This window comes from Symphodus melops (genome assembly GCF_947650265.1).
Source record: "Symphodus melops genome assembly, chromosome: 1".
Classification (NCBI taxonomy): Eukaryota; Metazoa; Chordata; class Actinopteri; order Labriformes; family Labridae; genus Symphodus; species Symphodus melops.
In genome coordinates, this window is record NC_136691.1 from 15,453,525 (window position 1) to 15,470,224 (window position 16,700).

The 16,700-nt window shown below is 40.3% G+C and overlaps 1 long non-coding RNA gene across 1 annotated transcript in view; it reads right to left on the reverse strand.

The window, feature by feature from the left end:
* Positions 1-2,308: 2,308 nt before the first annotated feature.
* The window catches only part of LOC306841080, a 188,910-nt gene continuing 174,518 nt past the window's right edge, over positions 2,309-16,700 (reverse strand). The window contains exon 2 of the long non-coding RNA XR_013781429.1: positions 2,309-2,748. This is a non-coding gene — a long non-coding RNA (uncharacterized lncRNA). The remainder of the gene's footprint in view (positions 2,749-16,700) is intronic.

A 16,700-nucleotide genomic window follows, 5' to 3' on the forward strand; every position in this document is an offset into this window, starting at 1 on the left:
AGCTAGTGCAGGTAGACAGAAGCCTTATCAAGTACGTACAATCATAAAAAAGAAACAATGGGAGGCTATTGTCTTACAACAGAATAGAAAACTTTTTTATCTGACTGTTACATGAAACAAAACAGCTTTTTTTCTATAGTCCATTACCAGAAAAAAACACTGGATTTCAACCTGATACAAGTACAATAAAAAACCCCAAAACCCATACGGTATTTAATTCAGTCATTTCCAGAGTACTGTACATAGACACAAATCAATTTAAGGTCTGCTTTCACCACCAAAGAGCTTTCTTGATTAAATGAAACGGCCTTGAGTTGACCATAACAAATGGATTTATTGTTCAAAATTAGCTAATGGTATAAACGCCACTTGGTAATTTTAAAATAAAAATCCCTCAGGCAAATGAAGCTCCAAGGCCAATGCTAAATCACATTTGCTATAGAAGGATTATCTATGATTGACATCAAGGCCGAGAAATCTTGTGACAAAGAGAATCCATAATACCTCCACAGAGGTAATACTTGCCTGGCAAATGAAACTACAGTTCATACACATTTCACACCTTTCCACAGTGTGGAATTGTGGAGGCAATTCTGTTAGATCCTACGTATGAGGCAAGAAGGCCCCTGCTAAACAGCCCCTGCTGTGAGAGCTGACCAAAGCCCTCAATCCTTCCCTTGATTCACAAAAACATGCAAGGTTTTCAAACGTCATCAGTGAGGAAGAGTGTCCTGCTCTTGCCTCAATGGGCCGGTTAACAATGTGGTAGTCTACAACAATTATGAGTCAACACATGCAGTTAGGCTGGTCGAGTGTGTCTGAATGTAAAATGCGCACATAAACAGGAATCAGTGTCTACAGTCACAAGGATTAACACAAGTTGTTCTGTGTGAGAGCTGAGACTGTGCACACATGGCACATTAAATGTGATAAAACCACAATCAGTAAAAAGTCTCTCATCAACATCTTACTTATCAGCAATTAAATAAAACACAGACCAAAGTGATGAACAGGCTGCAGCAGTAATAAATAGACTCAGTAGTGACAATGTGCCAGGAAAAGGCACAGTGAGTGTTATGCTTGTGAATTAATGATTCGTGAAGCCGGTAGTATACAAGGGGCAACAAGCTACGATATACCCTCCCAACCAGCTCCTGACCAGCAATCGGCTGGTCGCAGGAAAATCTAACCTGTTTGATTTTTAGGTCGCCCCTCACGTGTCACATATTTTATAAAATGACAAATATTTGTTAATCATTTGAAAACTATTCAACAATAGGAACAAATAACAGCTCCAGACACATTTGAAGCTCTTTGAAACTCAAATATCCACAGAAACAGACCCTGGTTTGTTTACTGCAAACCTAGGTTCTTACCTTCTAATGTTTGAAATTATACTTTGGAATTATTCAAAAATGGCCGAGTTGCAATTATTCAACACAATTAACAATTATGTGAGGAAAAAAAGGTCTTCCTTGAATGATTAATCAGCTGCATATTTTGATCAGCCCTGTAAAATCAATGATTAGACATAATCAGGGCACCTTAAAGAAAAGGGGGTTTACAGCAAATGTGGGCTGTTATGTCTCAGGCTGTCTGATTGGGTCATTGATTGGGACGGCAGTAGCACAGCCGTATCTACCAAGCTTCTCCAGTAAAGGTTAGTGGCATGATTATGTTACAATAAAAGCCTTTTCAAACACTGCTACTGTTGTGTCTGTGTTTTGGCATAACACCAGCATCCCCAAACAGAGCCAGTAGAAAATAGAGGTGCTTCAGTGAGTTGGTCCCCTAGTGCAGAGTGATGTACATGCGTGTCCTTGGGTTTTCTAGCAGAGGAGATTTGTGCAGAGCAGAAAAGAAAATACACACTTATACAAATGATGGCTTCAGTTTTCTTCAGAGAGGCTTCGGCTGGCTTTTGTTTACAAAACCCAAAGCACCACGAAACAACAGGGAAGGAAAGGGGACTGGGAACAAGCCAGGTGGTTGCGTAAATCATGTATAAAGATGGTTTCTTAATTTACAGTTAAGTTAAATAAGCAGAGCTGTTATATTATTGTAGTGTTTGAATATTTCAAGCTAAAATATACCCCAAATGACATGGATTTCAAATATTGTTACATCTCAATCAGTAATGACCCAATCAAAGAACAAGAGGCAGATGCACTATCCCACATGTTGGGTTTTAAATGAGCAGAATCTTCAACTATAACATTAAAGAACGCAGCAAAACAAAGTCTGGATAAGCAGGTGTGGTGTTTCATTCTGTCAGTTCATTCTAAATTGTTCTCCTTGGTTCCTTTCCAATTCCCTTCATGCTATCCATACTATCAAAAGTTGTGTTTCCTTGTATGAGCACCACATAAAACCAACACATAATCAAAAAAGAATATTGCATCTTGCACTTCTGGCAACCACTTCTTCAAGTCAGAGTCACTCGGTGACACAGAGATGCCATTTGTCATGCCAGGCTCAAGGCTACCCGGGAATTGGTGAAAAGAAAACAAGGTGGAAACCCCTTTTTTTATTAAAGACAAATGGTCACGTATTAATCCCTGAGCTACAGGTATGGTCTCTGCTGTGAGAGTGATAGGCTGACCATGGTGAAGTTGTCATCACCCCAGGCCCCATCTGCTTCTACTCCCTTTCTTTTCGGATGTGAACTGAAGCGCCCCTTGGTGTCTGAGATGAGGTGAACCAAGGGTGCTCCAAAAGTGAGTCTCTCTTTGGGTTTGCAGCCTTAGCCTGCAGAGGGTAGCGTAAAAATGACAGGATAAGGGTAGGGCAGTTTGTGACAAAAAATGGCAAGTCCTCTGTAGACCAAAGCAGGAAATAAATGCTGGATGTGTTGTTGGCTAGGTTCTTCAAAGAACACTACCTGGATTTGTAAATGACAAAAAGCCATCCTGCTGCAAGAGAGACTGCGCAGGTTACAACCTTTACAACCTGGAGCTGCTCTTCCTGATAAACAGAGGTAAGGTGTAGGCTTGTAAAACCAGCCACAGTAAAAAGAGAATTAACAGTTATTATTATCACTTAGTGCTGTCTCTGGGTGCTTATTTATTTTTTCTTTTGGCAGCTCTGGACTTTGCTCCCTGTCCACTTCCTTCCGCCATCTTTTCTTCTCTGGTGTCAGACTTAGTTAAATGTAGCAGAAAAGTTGCACTCGTGTGCCGATGTAGATCATCAATAACTCTGACAGCATGATTTATGTGGGAAATGACTGACTATATTATCTTCCCACATGTATTTGCTTCTGCCGCAAAACAAGTATTAAATGGCATGTACAATGAAAGCTGTGGCTTCATTATTCCATAAACTGCATACCTGAATGGTTAAACTGAGTGGGATATGATGGTTGTCCCCCTCTTGTGACTGTTTATGTATCTTCCTTTATCAGCCCTTATGTAAAAAGAGTTGTATACCATTTTTCATTTGTTGAGGGGAACAAACTGTTTTTGTGGTGAGAGGTTTTGGTCCTGATGGACCGCAGCCAGTTCATGTGCAGGGTGAGAGGGGCTGGCCACGATCTTATCTGAACACCTCAGGGTCCAGGAGGTGTACAGGTCGTGGAGAGATGGTAGATTGTAGCTGATCACCTTCTCTGCAGAGCGGATGATAGATAGTGGCTTCAGCGTACCAGACCGTGATGGAGGAGGAAAGGATGGACTCGATGATGGCAGTGTAGAAGTGCACCTTTTGTATGGATCGCACATTGAGGTGGCTCGAGTATGGGCTCCTCTCAGGATGCATATCAACCCATTCAGGCTTACTGCAGGGTCATATTTGTTATCTGAAGACACAAGAGGAAGAGAATGAGACAAGGATGGGGTAATGTTGTCTGTATATGTTATTCTCTCACATCGGAGAAATATTCAGTCAGATTGATGGCGTCAATTAATTATCTGACTGGCTGTAATGGTTCATCAGTATTTTCCTTATTGCTTTTCAAAGGAATTCTCAAGAATGTTTTGAAGAAAAAATACAGACAGAGTTGATTGATAACCATTAAAAAAACTGTTGAGTTTATAAATCACTTTGGCATTACTGGTTTCTGTTCCAAACATGTTTGGGCTTTACTGAAAATCCATCACTGCATTCATTGCATTACCATTTTGGCACATCCGTAGATTAACAAAGAAAAATGCAGCAGTATTTGGATTCTGAATTCAATATGATACAGAATATTGCTCACAAGAAACAAAGGGGCAGTGAAGCAGCACCACTGAAGATGAAAAATAACTAAATAGTTCTTTGATTCCATTTGAAAAAAACATGTTATTAGAAACCTCGCCAGCTGTCTGGGAAGAAGAACTGGATTTCAAACTCAACACAATTTTGCATCAGCAGACTGGGACTGACCAATTTACCAGCAGCTAAAATAATGCTGTGAGCTGCTGGCCTTCACTATTTTCTGCCACAATGGGCAGACATCCCTCACTGGAGGCGGGAAACAAGAGATGCATGGAGGTGAACATGCCTCTAAGAAACTAGTTTTTCTGATTTCCTCACAGTCTGCGCAACATGTTTATTTTCTTCTTGATGGACATGCTGCTGACAGTTCTTTGTGGCACGTGTGTTTGTTCATGGGTTTGTGTCCCAGACATCCAGAGCACTTATTTCTCTTTGCCGTGCGCCTGAGGTAGAATAATAACAGGACATTCTCATAGGAAAAATCTTTTCCCTCTTTATCCCTCAGAAAACACTGCTTCCTGCATCTCTCATGGACTTGGAGTACCTGTAAGCAGCAGAGTGCTTGAAAAAAGTACTACACAGGGGTATATAAGATCTCATTTTGCAAACTTCAAAGGACTGCGGTCTGGATTTGACATATCTTCCCCCTGGCTATCAACTGCAGAAAACAAGCAATTTCTGCAAAAAAAAAAAAAAAGAAAAAACAGATGAGAATGAGAATTGCAAGAGTAGCATCCATGTTGGCTGAAAACATGCTAATCCTGAGGATAACATTGCTATTCTTCAAGATTGAAAAATCATTTTAAGCTCTGGGATAAGAAAAAAAAAACACAACTGACAACATCCTGCATAAAATAAGTTAAAAACGGAGGACAAGCAATAATGATGGTATGTTGAGAAACTCAAACACATAACTCACACAGCTATGATGAAATGTGTGGCTGCTGTCTAAACAAAAGCTGTGCTGCTGCCTCATATCTTTCCTATCTGATCCCTGCATCAACAATAGATATCTGATTCTATAGATCCCTCACCTAGACCACAAGGACATCACACACACACACACACACACATCACAACTCACTTTACCAACACTGTGTACTGTAGAGACAGATAAGAGTGCTCTGTCTGATAAATACTCCCAAAAAGTGGTCGTCATCACATAACAGAGAGAGGAAATGTTTAGTAAGCATCAACACAAACATGACAATCTCCTCTGAAAGATAGAGGACTAGATGCTGGCTGTCATCTGCTGCTTTCTGTAACCCAGCAGAGAGAAAGCCTGATTAGAAAGTCAAAAAGTATAAAATATAAATGCACAGCAAAAAAACAAACATTTTCCCTCTATATCTTAACCTGTTGGCTTTATGTTTGTGTATGAACCGACCTTTAGGAGACAGCAATGATGCTTCATGTGAGGGTGGCTCATGTGTCGCTCAGCAGTAACATATAAGACAATGTGAGAAGCAGACAAGCATATCCGCAGAGGCTCCTCACATCTCAATAGACTTGTTGTGGGGACTATTTTTGTCACAGGTTGTATTATTTTTCACTCTTCACAGATAGGAAGTCAGTCATGATAAGTGTTTGTGAAACCCATTTCCAGCCCCTGTGGGAGATGTAATCACGCATGCAGAAGGAGAACACATACATACATACACAGGTATATAAACATATATACATGCAGTTGCCAAGAAACACACACAGCTGTATTTGTGTCAGTCGATGAGCACAGGAAGAAGACAGCACAGGAGAATGTGCAAAGAGGGAGTCAGCATGTGAAACGGGAGATTAGAGAGAGGGCATTGGAACAAGGGCAGAGGGTTGATAGAGAGGCTCCCACCACCATCACTTACCTTAAATATTGTCAGACCAATTTTCAAGGAAGCCCTAAAACTGCCCGTTATCTAAGGGCTTGTTGACTTTTAGATATTGGACCATCTACATACTGACAGATGACAGTCTACACAATTTGTGTGTATTTATCTGTTTCTCTATAGTTAATTGCCAATGTTGTGTGTGTATTTATTGTGTGTATTTATCTCTCTAAGCGTGTGTTTCTGCCCCCGACTTTTCGCTCATTCTTCCTCTGCCAGCTGCTCTGCCAGCTCGACACCATTCAGCTTTCACCCCAAACACACGTTACATAATCATGACTTTGCTCATGGTAGTCTTGTTCTGAAAAGACCCTAATAATAGAGAGCAAGTTTTTGGGCAACAGAGCTGAGGGAAGTGAGTACACTCTGTCACTTTAATGACACGATAACATCTTCTTGTCAGGAAACATTTGAATTCAAACGGCATGTTTGTCCCAGTGTTTCCCTCTGATGCTTTCTGCTCTGAGTGTCGCCTGCAGCAACAGAATGCCACAATTTGAAATTATGATCCTGTTTTTTTTTTTGTAAAAGCATTCTGGACATCTTTTTGCCTGGAGAATTGACATTATGTGCCAGCGTGTTAAATGGGGTTATTCAGCATCACACACATAGAATAAATTATTATTGGTGTCCATAGCCTTGCAGTTAGTGCATGTGCCACATAAGAGGCTTGATGTTTCAGAGTTGGTGACCTGGGTTTTAATCTAACCAGTGGCTCCTTTCCCGTATCTATAATAAATAAACGCATAAAAAGCCAAACGATACATCTATATTTTAAAAAAAGAGTGAATATCCAATTATGTGAAAATGTATCACAAACACGTTTCAGCTTTAAATAAACATTTTGACAAGAAACCGGCTTATAAGATTTCTGGTGGAAAATTTGATAAGAATTTCATATATTTTTAAATCAATAGCCAACAGCTGGTTGGCTTAAGCCTGGTTCACACGGCAGGATAATTACGCCGATTTTGGCCCCGATTCTCCCCTTCCGATAATCTTAAGGACGCCCCGATCATCGTAAGATAATCTTATAAGATCATCCTGCCGTGTGTGGTGTGTTAAGACTGGAATCACGTTTGAGCTTGAGAGGTTTTGCGAGATTTCCCGTCTGATCGGGGGACGTTCGCGAGTGAAATCGGTTCATGTGTGGTGTGTTGATGTAGCCGTGTGGCTACACACCACACACTGTACGACCAAAACTGTAAAACCTCCGATTATTTATCGCCATGTGTGTGCTCTCTCAAATTTGGGAAATCGGCCGACAATTTTAAAATCCTGCCGTGTGAACCAGCCTTTAGCATACATATGGAAATAGGGAATGAGCTATTCAAGCTCTGTCAAGGGACAATAAAATAAGCAAGAACCTCAAACTAGCATTTTGAATATCTTTGTGTAATTGTCTGAAGTGTTGCTTTACACAATTAAAAAAAAAATTCTACAATTTTATAATGGATATATATTTGTATTCATGTTTCTATGTGTTATAGTGTCTCACTAATCTTGAGGGTAAAAGAAGAATATATTCAATTTATCAAGCAATCATCCATATATCCACTCAAAGATTGTATTTTTGTGTAAAGATCTGCCTGTGGATAAAAACCTGGCTCATGAAAAGATTTCACCTTGACAGAGAAGTCAGAAATGGTAGTTATTCAAGTAGCTAAAGTTAAGAGAGCACTGTTGAAAAGCGATAAGTTAGCCATAAAACTTGCTCAAACATAGCAGGCCATTGTTAACCAAAGATGAAAGGAATGCATGCATATAAATGGTTACATTAATAATGCATCAATATGTGCATTTTACAATTAGGCTGTTTCATCACTTAGTAAGTGATGACATGAAGGGAACTAATTTAGCTTGTGAGCAGGTTGTTATATTTCAAATAGCAAATACATCATGTTAAAATAAGAGGAACAACAAGTATGAAAAACAAATCACAACCTGGGACACACTGGTTCAAAAAAAGAAACAGCCCTGTTATGTTACAAAACGTGATGACAACAAATGCAACCTGTCTCCTGACACTGTGGCCGTTATCACCTCTCTTACCTATCACAGGGGAATGAGGATGTTCCAGCTGTTGCTCCGTGGTACAAAGGACTGGAGGACCCCCTCTGAGCGACTGGTCTCATTCACACCTCTAAACATCTCTTTAGTGTTGCATTGAACGCAAAAGAGAAGCAGGCTGAGAGTGACTCAGTATTCAACTGGTAAGTAAAGTCAGACTCCATTTTATTGGCTAAATCTAACATGAGGAGTCTCTGAGTTACTTATGAAATGTGGAAGGATCTGCTGTTTTGACTCTGCAGTCACGTACACCCACACTAAACAACAATATACAGAAAGACTGCCACTGAGCTGAAATGCTGCTTTTGGCCGCAGGGCCGACAAATATAATAATCAGAATGCTTACGCCGCCAGGGAAGATGAAAAAGACCAACTATTATGCACAATGACAGCAATTAACGCAATTACTCCGAGCAACATTATGGTTTAGGGCTACAAACCATTAGTCACGAGAGTCAAGCTGTTTGCTAGCTCCAAGCGTCGAACCTTTCTCACTGAGCCATCATTGGAAGAGACAAAACTGAGCCAAAAACTCAGACTAGCACAAACAGCTACACAATAATCACACCTGCAAGTTAGATGGAAATATTCTGTGAAAATTAATCTTAGCGTGATAGCTTCTGTGGTGCAAACTTTAAAATGTAAAAAAAAAAAAAGCATCTTAAAAGTAACTATTTATAAGATGCATTTTGACTTTCATATGTGAAAGCTGTTCTCCAGTAACTGGCCATAGTTTTGATTTGGACATGACCTGGACGACCCTTTTAACTCTTTCACTTTGTTTTATTTTCAGACTTTGAAAGGTGGTGCAGTAAAGACATTCAGTATTTCACTAAAACAGCTACCTGTCCCTTAAACATGATCCCTTTTAATCATCCATGTTTTATCTGATGGCTCCTTGGGAGGGTCTTGAACTCCAGGTTCTGAGTAGATGATTTAACCTTTGACACACTTTCTCACTCATGAAGATAGGAACCTCTCTCATTGTACTCGAGGGCGTTTTGCTCGTTATTCTCTCATCATACATCCATCAGACAGAATATGAATTAGGACATCTGGGGATCTAATGGAGCCTTGCTCTCCATATGGCCTAGGAGTGTATTAGACAGACTGAAGTCAAGGTCAGCCAAAAGACACAGACACAACACACTCAACTGCTGTCATTGAAGGAGAACACACACCCAGACAACTCATTAAATCTGATGGATGTGACACTTTAAAGGCTAAAGGCACACACAAGTGTGTATTACAAATACACATCAGATAGAAACACAGACCTGCCACCTTCATGTCACCTTCAGCCGATCTTCATGAGAGAGAGTGTCCATCCAGTTGGTGATAGATTTACCCATAACCCCTGAGCATTTCCTAAAAGTGTCACCATTGGTGGCGCCGATAGCGCAGCGGCAGCGCGCGCACCATGTTGCGAGGCTTTGCTCCTGGCCCGGGTTCGCGTCCGGCCTGTGGCCACTTTCCCGCATGTCTCTCCCCACTCTCTCCCTGTTTCCGACTCTATCCACTGTCCTATCAATAAAGGCAAAAAGGCCAAAAATAAACCTTTAAAAAAAAAAAAAGTGTCACCATTGAGCCTTTCCATGGATGTAAAGCAGCACATACTTTGGATGTTAATAAAATGCAGAGATGCGTTAATACACTTACTTTGCACACTTTAAATTCTATCTAGAAGATAATTATAGCAGTCATTAAAGTGTGCTCTGAGATTGTATCTGAGAGGGTGTGAATGTATGTGTGTTGATGCAAATCTAATTGGATGGGAATGTCATGTAGGACAGGGGACATAAGTGCTGCTGGTGTGAAGGCGTATTCCAATTTCTGCTTCATACTCTTGAAAACTAGATGAAGACTGAGAACCCACTTCATTACCATAGTGAGCCTCGTGATGATAGCAGACCTGTAGGGCAGTTCTGTGGGCTGTGAGAGGGTATGAGGGGGCGTTGGAACCAAATTGGCACTTAAATCCACTATACTAAAAAATAGCAGCTGCAGCAAAAGCCATAGGTTTGAATGCTTCATTTTAAATGGTCATATGTAGCAACTTGTGTGTATTGTAAATGCTGCAAGTCATCAAGGCAAATAGTTAAATGTAAATAAAATTTCTCATTGGTCGTTGTTCAAGGAGTATGAAGTTTGCGCTGTAAGAAACAAGACTTAAGAGTCCACAGTCATGGGAACAGCTCTGTCACCAATATCATGCTTAATTTAAAAATGCCAATGTCAGAATAATGGCAGGCCCAAAATGAAAAAAATAACATTCTAATGTTTAACAAATACTATGTATGCTATGTTTACAGTCATTTAGTAATTGAGTATGTATACACTTAATGTTTCTGATTGGCAAAAAGTCCAGTAGAGGAGGAGTGACACACTGCCTAGCGTCAGGCTGTGGAGCTAGCATGTCTGATAATCACAGGCTTTCATTCCAACAGCGCACACTCTGATGAATACATTCGCACAGTATGTAGAGAAGGTTTTCAGTGTGATGGCTTTACCTTTCTTTCTTGACAGGGCCTATTTAGACATTTGGAAACATTACTATTAAAACTAATGAAGTAACTCCATTGCACACAGGCAATGGAAAACGAATGTTCAAAATAGTACTGTTTGAACTTTGCTCGTGAGCATGCCACTCATTCTCTCTCTCTCTCTCTCACACACACACACACACACACACACCTGTACAAACAACACAAATCTACATATAAGAGAAACTAACCCTTCCACCTCGATCTTCAATACCTGTATGTTGTTGTCTGAATGATTGTGCTTTCTAAAGCGTGGGGGAAAGCAACGACTGTGACAATTTGACTTCGAAATGTGTCTTTTGTGGTTTTTAGTATTTCTTTTAGAGATGCCAGGCGGGTCTCTTCTGGCATTTATGATAAGTCATTTAGTTTGGTTTTATTTTGGACAATGTTTTAGTTTTTAATCAAAAAGTGACACAAGGATTAAACACCTTCATTATGCAAACCTTTACACTGGATGACAGAAACTCAGGAAAACCCGAAATACAATGGAATTTTTAAATGGCCAATTATGTTGAAAAGTGGAAAGACACTAAATGGAAAAAGTACAACTCAAAATTGAGAAGGAAGAAGGTTGTGTTAAGAGGAGGATAAAATCATTGGTCAAACCAAAACCAGGCTGAGCACACTATGGGCATGCTGAAAGACCTTAACAAAATCATAACTAAAAGAAAGAGAATCAAGACATCTGAAAAGTAGTACACAGTGGTAAAGTGCAGAGATGCATATACAGAAACAACAAGTGCAACAGTTAACGAACCTGAAAACAGCACATGAATAACCAAGCTCTCTCCCCAGCTTTTTACAGGCACTTAAAGGCTGTGAAAAGCCAGAGAACAGGATCTTTATAAATTGCTCCCCTGTCCCGTTTGAAAAACAGCTCAACATCCCTGAGGAGACAAGCTAACTCAGTGTCATGCTGCAACAGTCGTCATGCAATATTAACTTGCAATAGAGCATGGATGGTGAACAGAACTGGGCACAGACTACAATAAATAAAACAAAACCATCTGTGACTGACACATCATGAGACACCCATGAGTTACTCAATATCTGCAATCATATCAGTTTGCCAAAAGATCAAAAAGCGGAGTAACAAGCCGTTCCAGAGAACATGATTGCAAGTTAAAAGCATCCTGGACTCCCGAAGTCTGTCAGTCATTAGTAAGGAGAGCAGAGACATGAATGAACCCACTCTGTCTTTTTGAGTGTTGATTTGGACCTCCTGCTGTTCCCATAGAAAGGTTGCATTCAGCTAGCTTTCATATGGCTTTGACTGAAGACATAATTGTGAATTTCACGGTCAGGAGCGTGAAACCCTCAGGGAAATGGATGGCGAGAAAGAGGGAAGCAGGAAGGACTGCAAATTAGGAGTTAGGGTGCTGAAAGGTGAGAAGCCCTGAAGCTGGTTGATGTATGCAGGGATAAAAATAAGTATGTGTGTGGTATACATGAGTACATGTACTCCACGAGGTACAGGGGACACATAGAAGTGAAAACAGACAAAAATCCCTTTTAAATGTGAACAATGTCTGCATCAATAGAGCGGCAGTAGCCCAGTCTGTACGGACTTGGGTTGCTAACCAGAGAATCGCAGGTTCGAGTCCCAGTGCGCAGACCAAATATGAAACTGGAATATGGACCCACTATCCTCAGCACTGCTGGGGTGCCCCTGAGCAAGGCAGCACAAAGAGCACCTGCCGCGGGAAGCTCTGGCCAAAGTTTAGTCCTGCTGTGGACTGGCTTCCTCCATGCTGGAGTCTCCACTCTCTTTTGAGTCCAACAATGCTGAGCAGCAGCAGAGCCAACTGAGTCTCATAGCAGAAACATATCTGCCAAATATGATGGTTAGCTAGAAAATCCAATAACAGTAATTAATGTGGCCCATTAACCAAAGAGACAAACAACAAATGCCCCCTAAAAAGAACTTAAACTTATGTGGATAATCAACAGTGACTATTAGGATGAAAAAAAAAAAGTTTTGTTAAATTATAAAGTTATAAAAGTATGAAGAATCAAACTATGGGTACTTGTGTAGGAACAGAAGTATTTAAAAAGTCATAAACATTATAAGTAAGAATTGAAACAGTTTCATTTTTTGTAAAAACATTAGAATACAAGAATACAGCTAAACACTCACTCACAAACAAAAGTCCGTTCGCTGATGCTAAGCTGTTGAATAAATTATCCAGATGGTCCCGTGTCACACATATCCTTATGTCTTTACACTGGCTCCCCATCAGTTTCTGAATCCAATTTAAAGTTGTTATTGTGTTTAGATCCTTGCATGGTCAGAATCAGAATCAGCTTTATTTGGCCGGGAATATTTAACACACAAGGAATTTAACTTCGGTAGACTGTGCTCTCTTTGTACAATGTAAACATTAAATAATAACAATTAGCTAAACATATAAACAGATAAATAAAGACTAATATGTACAAGACTAAATAAGATAACAGTGCAGTGGTGAGTAGTGTAAAAGGCGTTCAAGTTAAAGTTTGGCTTCCATCACAGAGCTACTGAGGCCATACAACAACACCAGGTCCTGCGTTCCTTTGTCCAGAGTCTGCTGGCTGTTCCTCGCACTGTTGATGTGTTTGTATTTGATTATATATAACTGTATGTAATAGCTCTGTTCAATTCTATATTTTGAAGAACTTTGTGGAGACTCTTCTTGAAAGGAGCTGTAAAAAAAAATAATTAAAAAAAACTTAATTTACTTAATCCATAATTACAGAAAAAGGTACACATACAAACACATCACATGCAGAAACAATAATTTCTTTGGTGCCATGACTGCCTAAAAGTCACTGTCAGCTCCCAAATTAAGAAGCTCATAGCTGAAGGGACATATCCAATTAGCCTGCTTGAGTTGGAGGACTACTGTGCATTTTGAAACGCTTCGGAGATCAATTAAGCGTCTTGGTAATGAGTGGCAGCGACCTGCTCTAACAAACTTAGCAATGCTCTTTTTAATGCTTTGGCTCATCTCGCACTGCTGTGCAGGAGAAGGAAGCTTCTACACTGAAACTAACTCAGCCAAGAGTAGAGAAGAAATGAGGAGCAGAGTTATAGTTCTGTCAGACTAATTATGAACAATTACTCAAGTTTTATACCACGAGGAACTAAGAGCACCACACGAGGACACCGTCTCTGGTAATATGCTAAAGAATTCCAACAAAATCCCCTGAAAAAATCCGAAGAAAAGAGCCAGCGGAATTGGCCACAGAGGACGATCTTCAGATTAAGTGTCTGCGATGCTGAAGTGGATGGAATCAGACACAATAAGCTACTCTGCTCTCTGAAAGCAAATCCTCATCCTGTTTTTATTATTCTTTTAAAGCCTTTATCTAGAGAAGAGGACAATAATAACAATAAGAGAATAATTCATATGAACCTTTTTGCTCTCACAAAAAAAACGCTTACTTACCTGTCTTTACTGCTGCAATATGCTGCATTACATTACAGCTTTCTGCACCATCTGCTTTAGTGAACAGCTTGAATATTGAGATGGCGGATGGCGATGTCGTACAAAGATTAGGGCTATGTGGCACTTTGGAGAAACCAGTTGGGAACTGTTTGAGGTGTCTTTTGTTTGTTGTGTGACTCTTACCTCTCCACATGGTCCAGGTTCCCTGATACTCCCGGTCCTCAGATTGTGTAAAGCTTTCTGTCGTACACCACGCTGTCTGCAACGAGCCACCGTCATCTGGGACACTAGATTCCAGTTGTCCAGCAGGAACATGTTGCACCAAACATCATCCACTATCAGTGTGAATGAAATGAGGGCAGAGAAATGTCTACCAATGAAAAACCAAGCGTCAGATGGAGGAATAAACAATAAGCTACTTGCTTCTGTGTTAATGAGTTAACTAGGCAGTCATCTGTGTTTGTTCCAGCTCCCTGTTAGCTGTGTAGTTTGACATGTAACACCAGCAGAGACTCAGTGACCCTGCTCTGACTCTGAGGAAGGTTACAGAGCAGAGCCTGTTGAATGGCTCTGATTTCTCCACTGGCTATCTGACTCCCTGCAGACACATGCAGACCTGTCCCAATGCCCAAACACACATTTACATTTATATGGAATGAAGGACAGGAAAGGTACATGCAGGACAAATCTTGTTGTATTTTCACGCTGCAATGTTAAGCTGTGAGCATTGTGCAGAATTCTGGCACACATGGAGAGTAGAGGAAGAAATTGAATGTGTCTCAGGAGAAACAACTTCTCATAGAGTGAGTGACAGAGTGCACAGCAAGTCTGTGGAACCAACTAAATGTATAGGGGCACCGCAGAGAATGTTAAGCCAAACAAAAAAAATCTAATTGACAGACAGTATGAATGCTGAGCTCCTAACAATGGAAACCAAAGACATTCTTTCCCATGCTTTTCTGTCTTTTTATAAAGTACTTTATAGCATTCATCAGGGATCATTATGCTTAATGTGACCTCAACACAATAGGGACCAGAAATTACTTTTTTTTTCGTCATGTAAAACATTTTTTTTTCTACACATTTTTTGATGAGTAAAAATTGGCTTAATCTCAAAAAAAAAAAGTTTTTTGTCAGGTTTTACAGAGTCAGATCATAACATAAGTTAATTATTTAAAGTATAAATTTAGTTAATGGCAAGACTCCCATTCTACAGCTATGGGAGGTTGATCTTTAGCTCTATGACCTAAATGCTAATGTTATTGTTACATTCCCAGAATTTATAGCGGATGCGAGGATGAACAATCAATAAATCAGGATTATTTAAAGAATGTTGTAGCAAGCACAAGCTCCCTTCAGACTGACTACTTTAGTATTCCCAATGTGGTAAAAGGGGCTGGTGGTGACCCCTTTTACCTGCTGCTCATTTATTTATTTGTTTCTCTTTGTGGGGGATTCTGAGCGTTAGAAATACAGGCAGATGAGAGAGCCTGCATGGAGCGGCAGTACATGAAAACAGACACTTTTTTCGAACATTAGTGATTGTGAACATACTCCAGTAGGCATATAAAATAGATATATGAACATGAATAGATGATATAATATGAGACCTTTAAACCAATAACATGGACTGTATTCCTCTGTGCAACGAGATGACTTTGACAGCAAAAAGCAAAGCTGCAAGCACTGCAGTACACTTCACGCACCTGACAGGTAGATGTTGTCTCCGGCTGAGATGACACTGAAGAAGTCGTGGTCGTAGAAGGGCAGGCTGGCCAGCGGGTACCACTTAGTGTTTTAAAGGTTGAAACAGGTGACTGCTGTCCGTGAGCTCTGGGTTAAACCAATTGTCTGATGCACTCCACCAGAACTATAACCTCCACTACACCTGTACCCTCCACTACAGGGTACAGGTGAAGGAGGATGAGTGGGGTGGACAAGGGAAGTAAAGAGACATAAGAAAGGAATATCTTCAATGTATCTACAACCTTCTTAGGCGTCACGAACACTGACTTACTGAAGCAACCATAAATATTAAGACTGACCTTGGTTTATCCAGAGACAATTACCTTTGGGTAAATGCAAACAAAACATTGACTCTTGTTACGAGCTGCACATGCAGATTTGCTCCTCTTTAAAACAAGAGTTAAGAGCTACCATGGGCACAGGTAAAATGTGATTGTGAATGCATTACACCGCACTACCTTAAGAGGGGCAGCAGAGGGATACATTCAATGACCGAAGACATAAAGAGTGAGTCATGTAGTTTTTCATGTATCTGTTTTTTTTTCTCTATTGAATTGATCTTTTAAAACATCTGTTTTAAACCTCCAAAATCTGATTTGGCCAATATAATAAATTCCACATGCAGCATCAATGTGTTATTTATTTCTTCTCTGCACATGCACACACTGTAAGCAGGTTGTTCTCAGCCCTTTCTGCTTGACCAGACACGTCAGGAAAAGTCCACATCTGTGCGCTGAGGCTGCTGTGCAGCTCTGACCCTAGAAGCCCTGAACACATTCATCAGCTAACATAACCAAACAACAGCCTGTCAGAACACAATGAAACAGCAGAGCCCC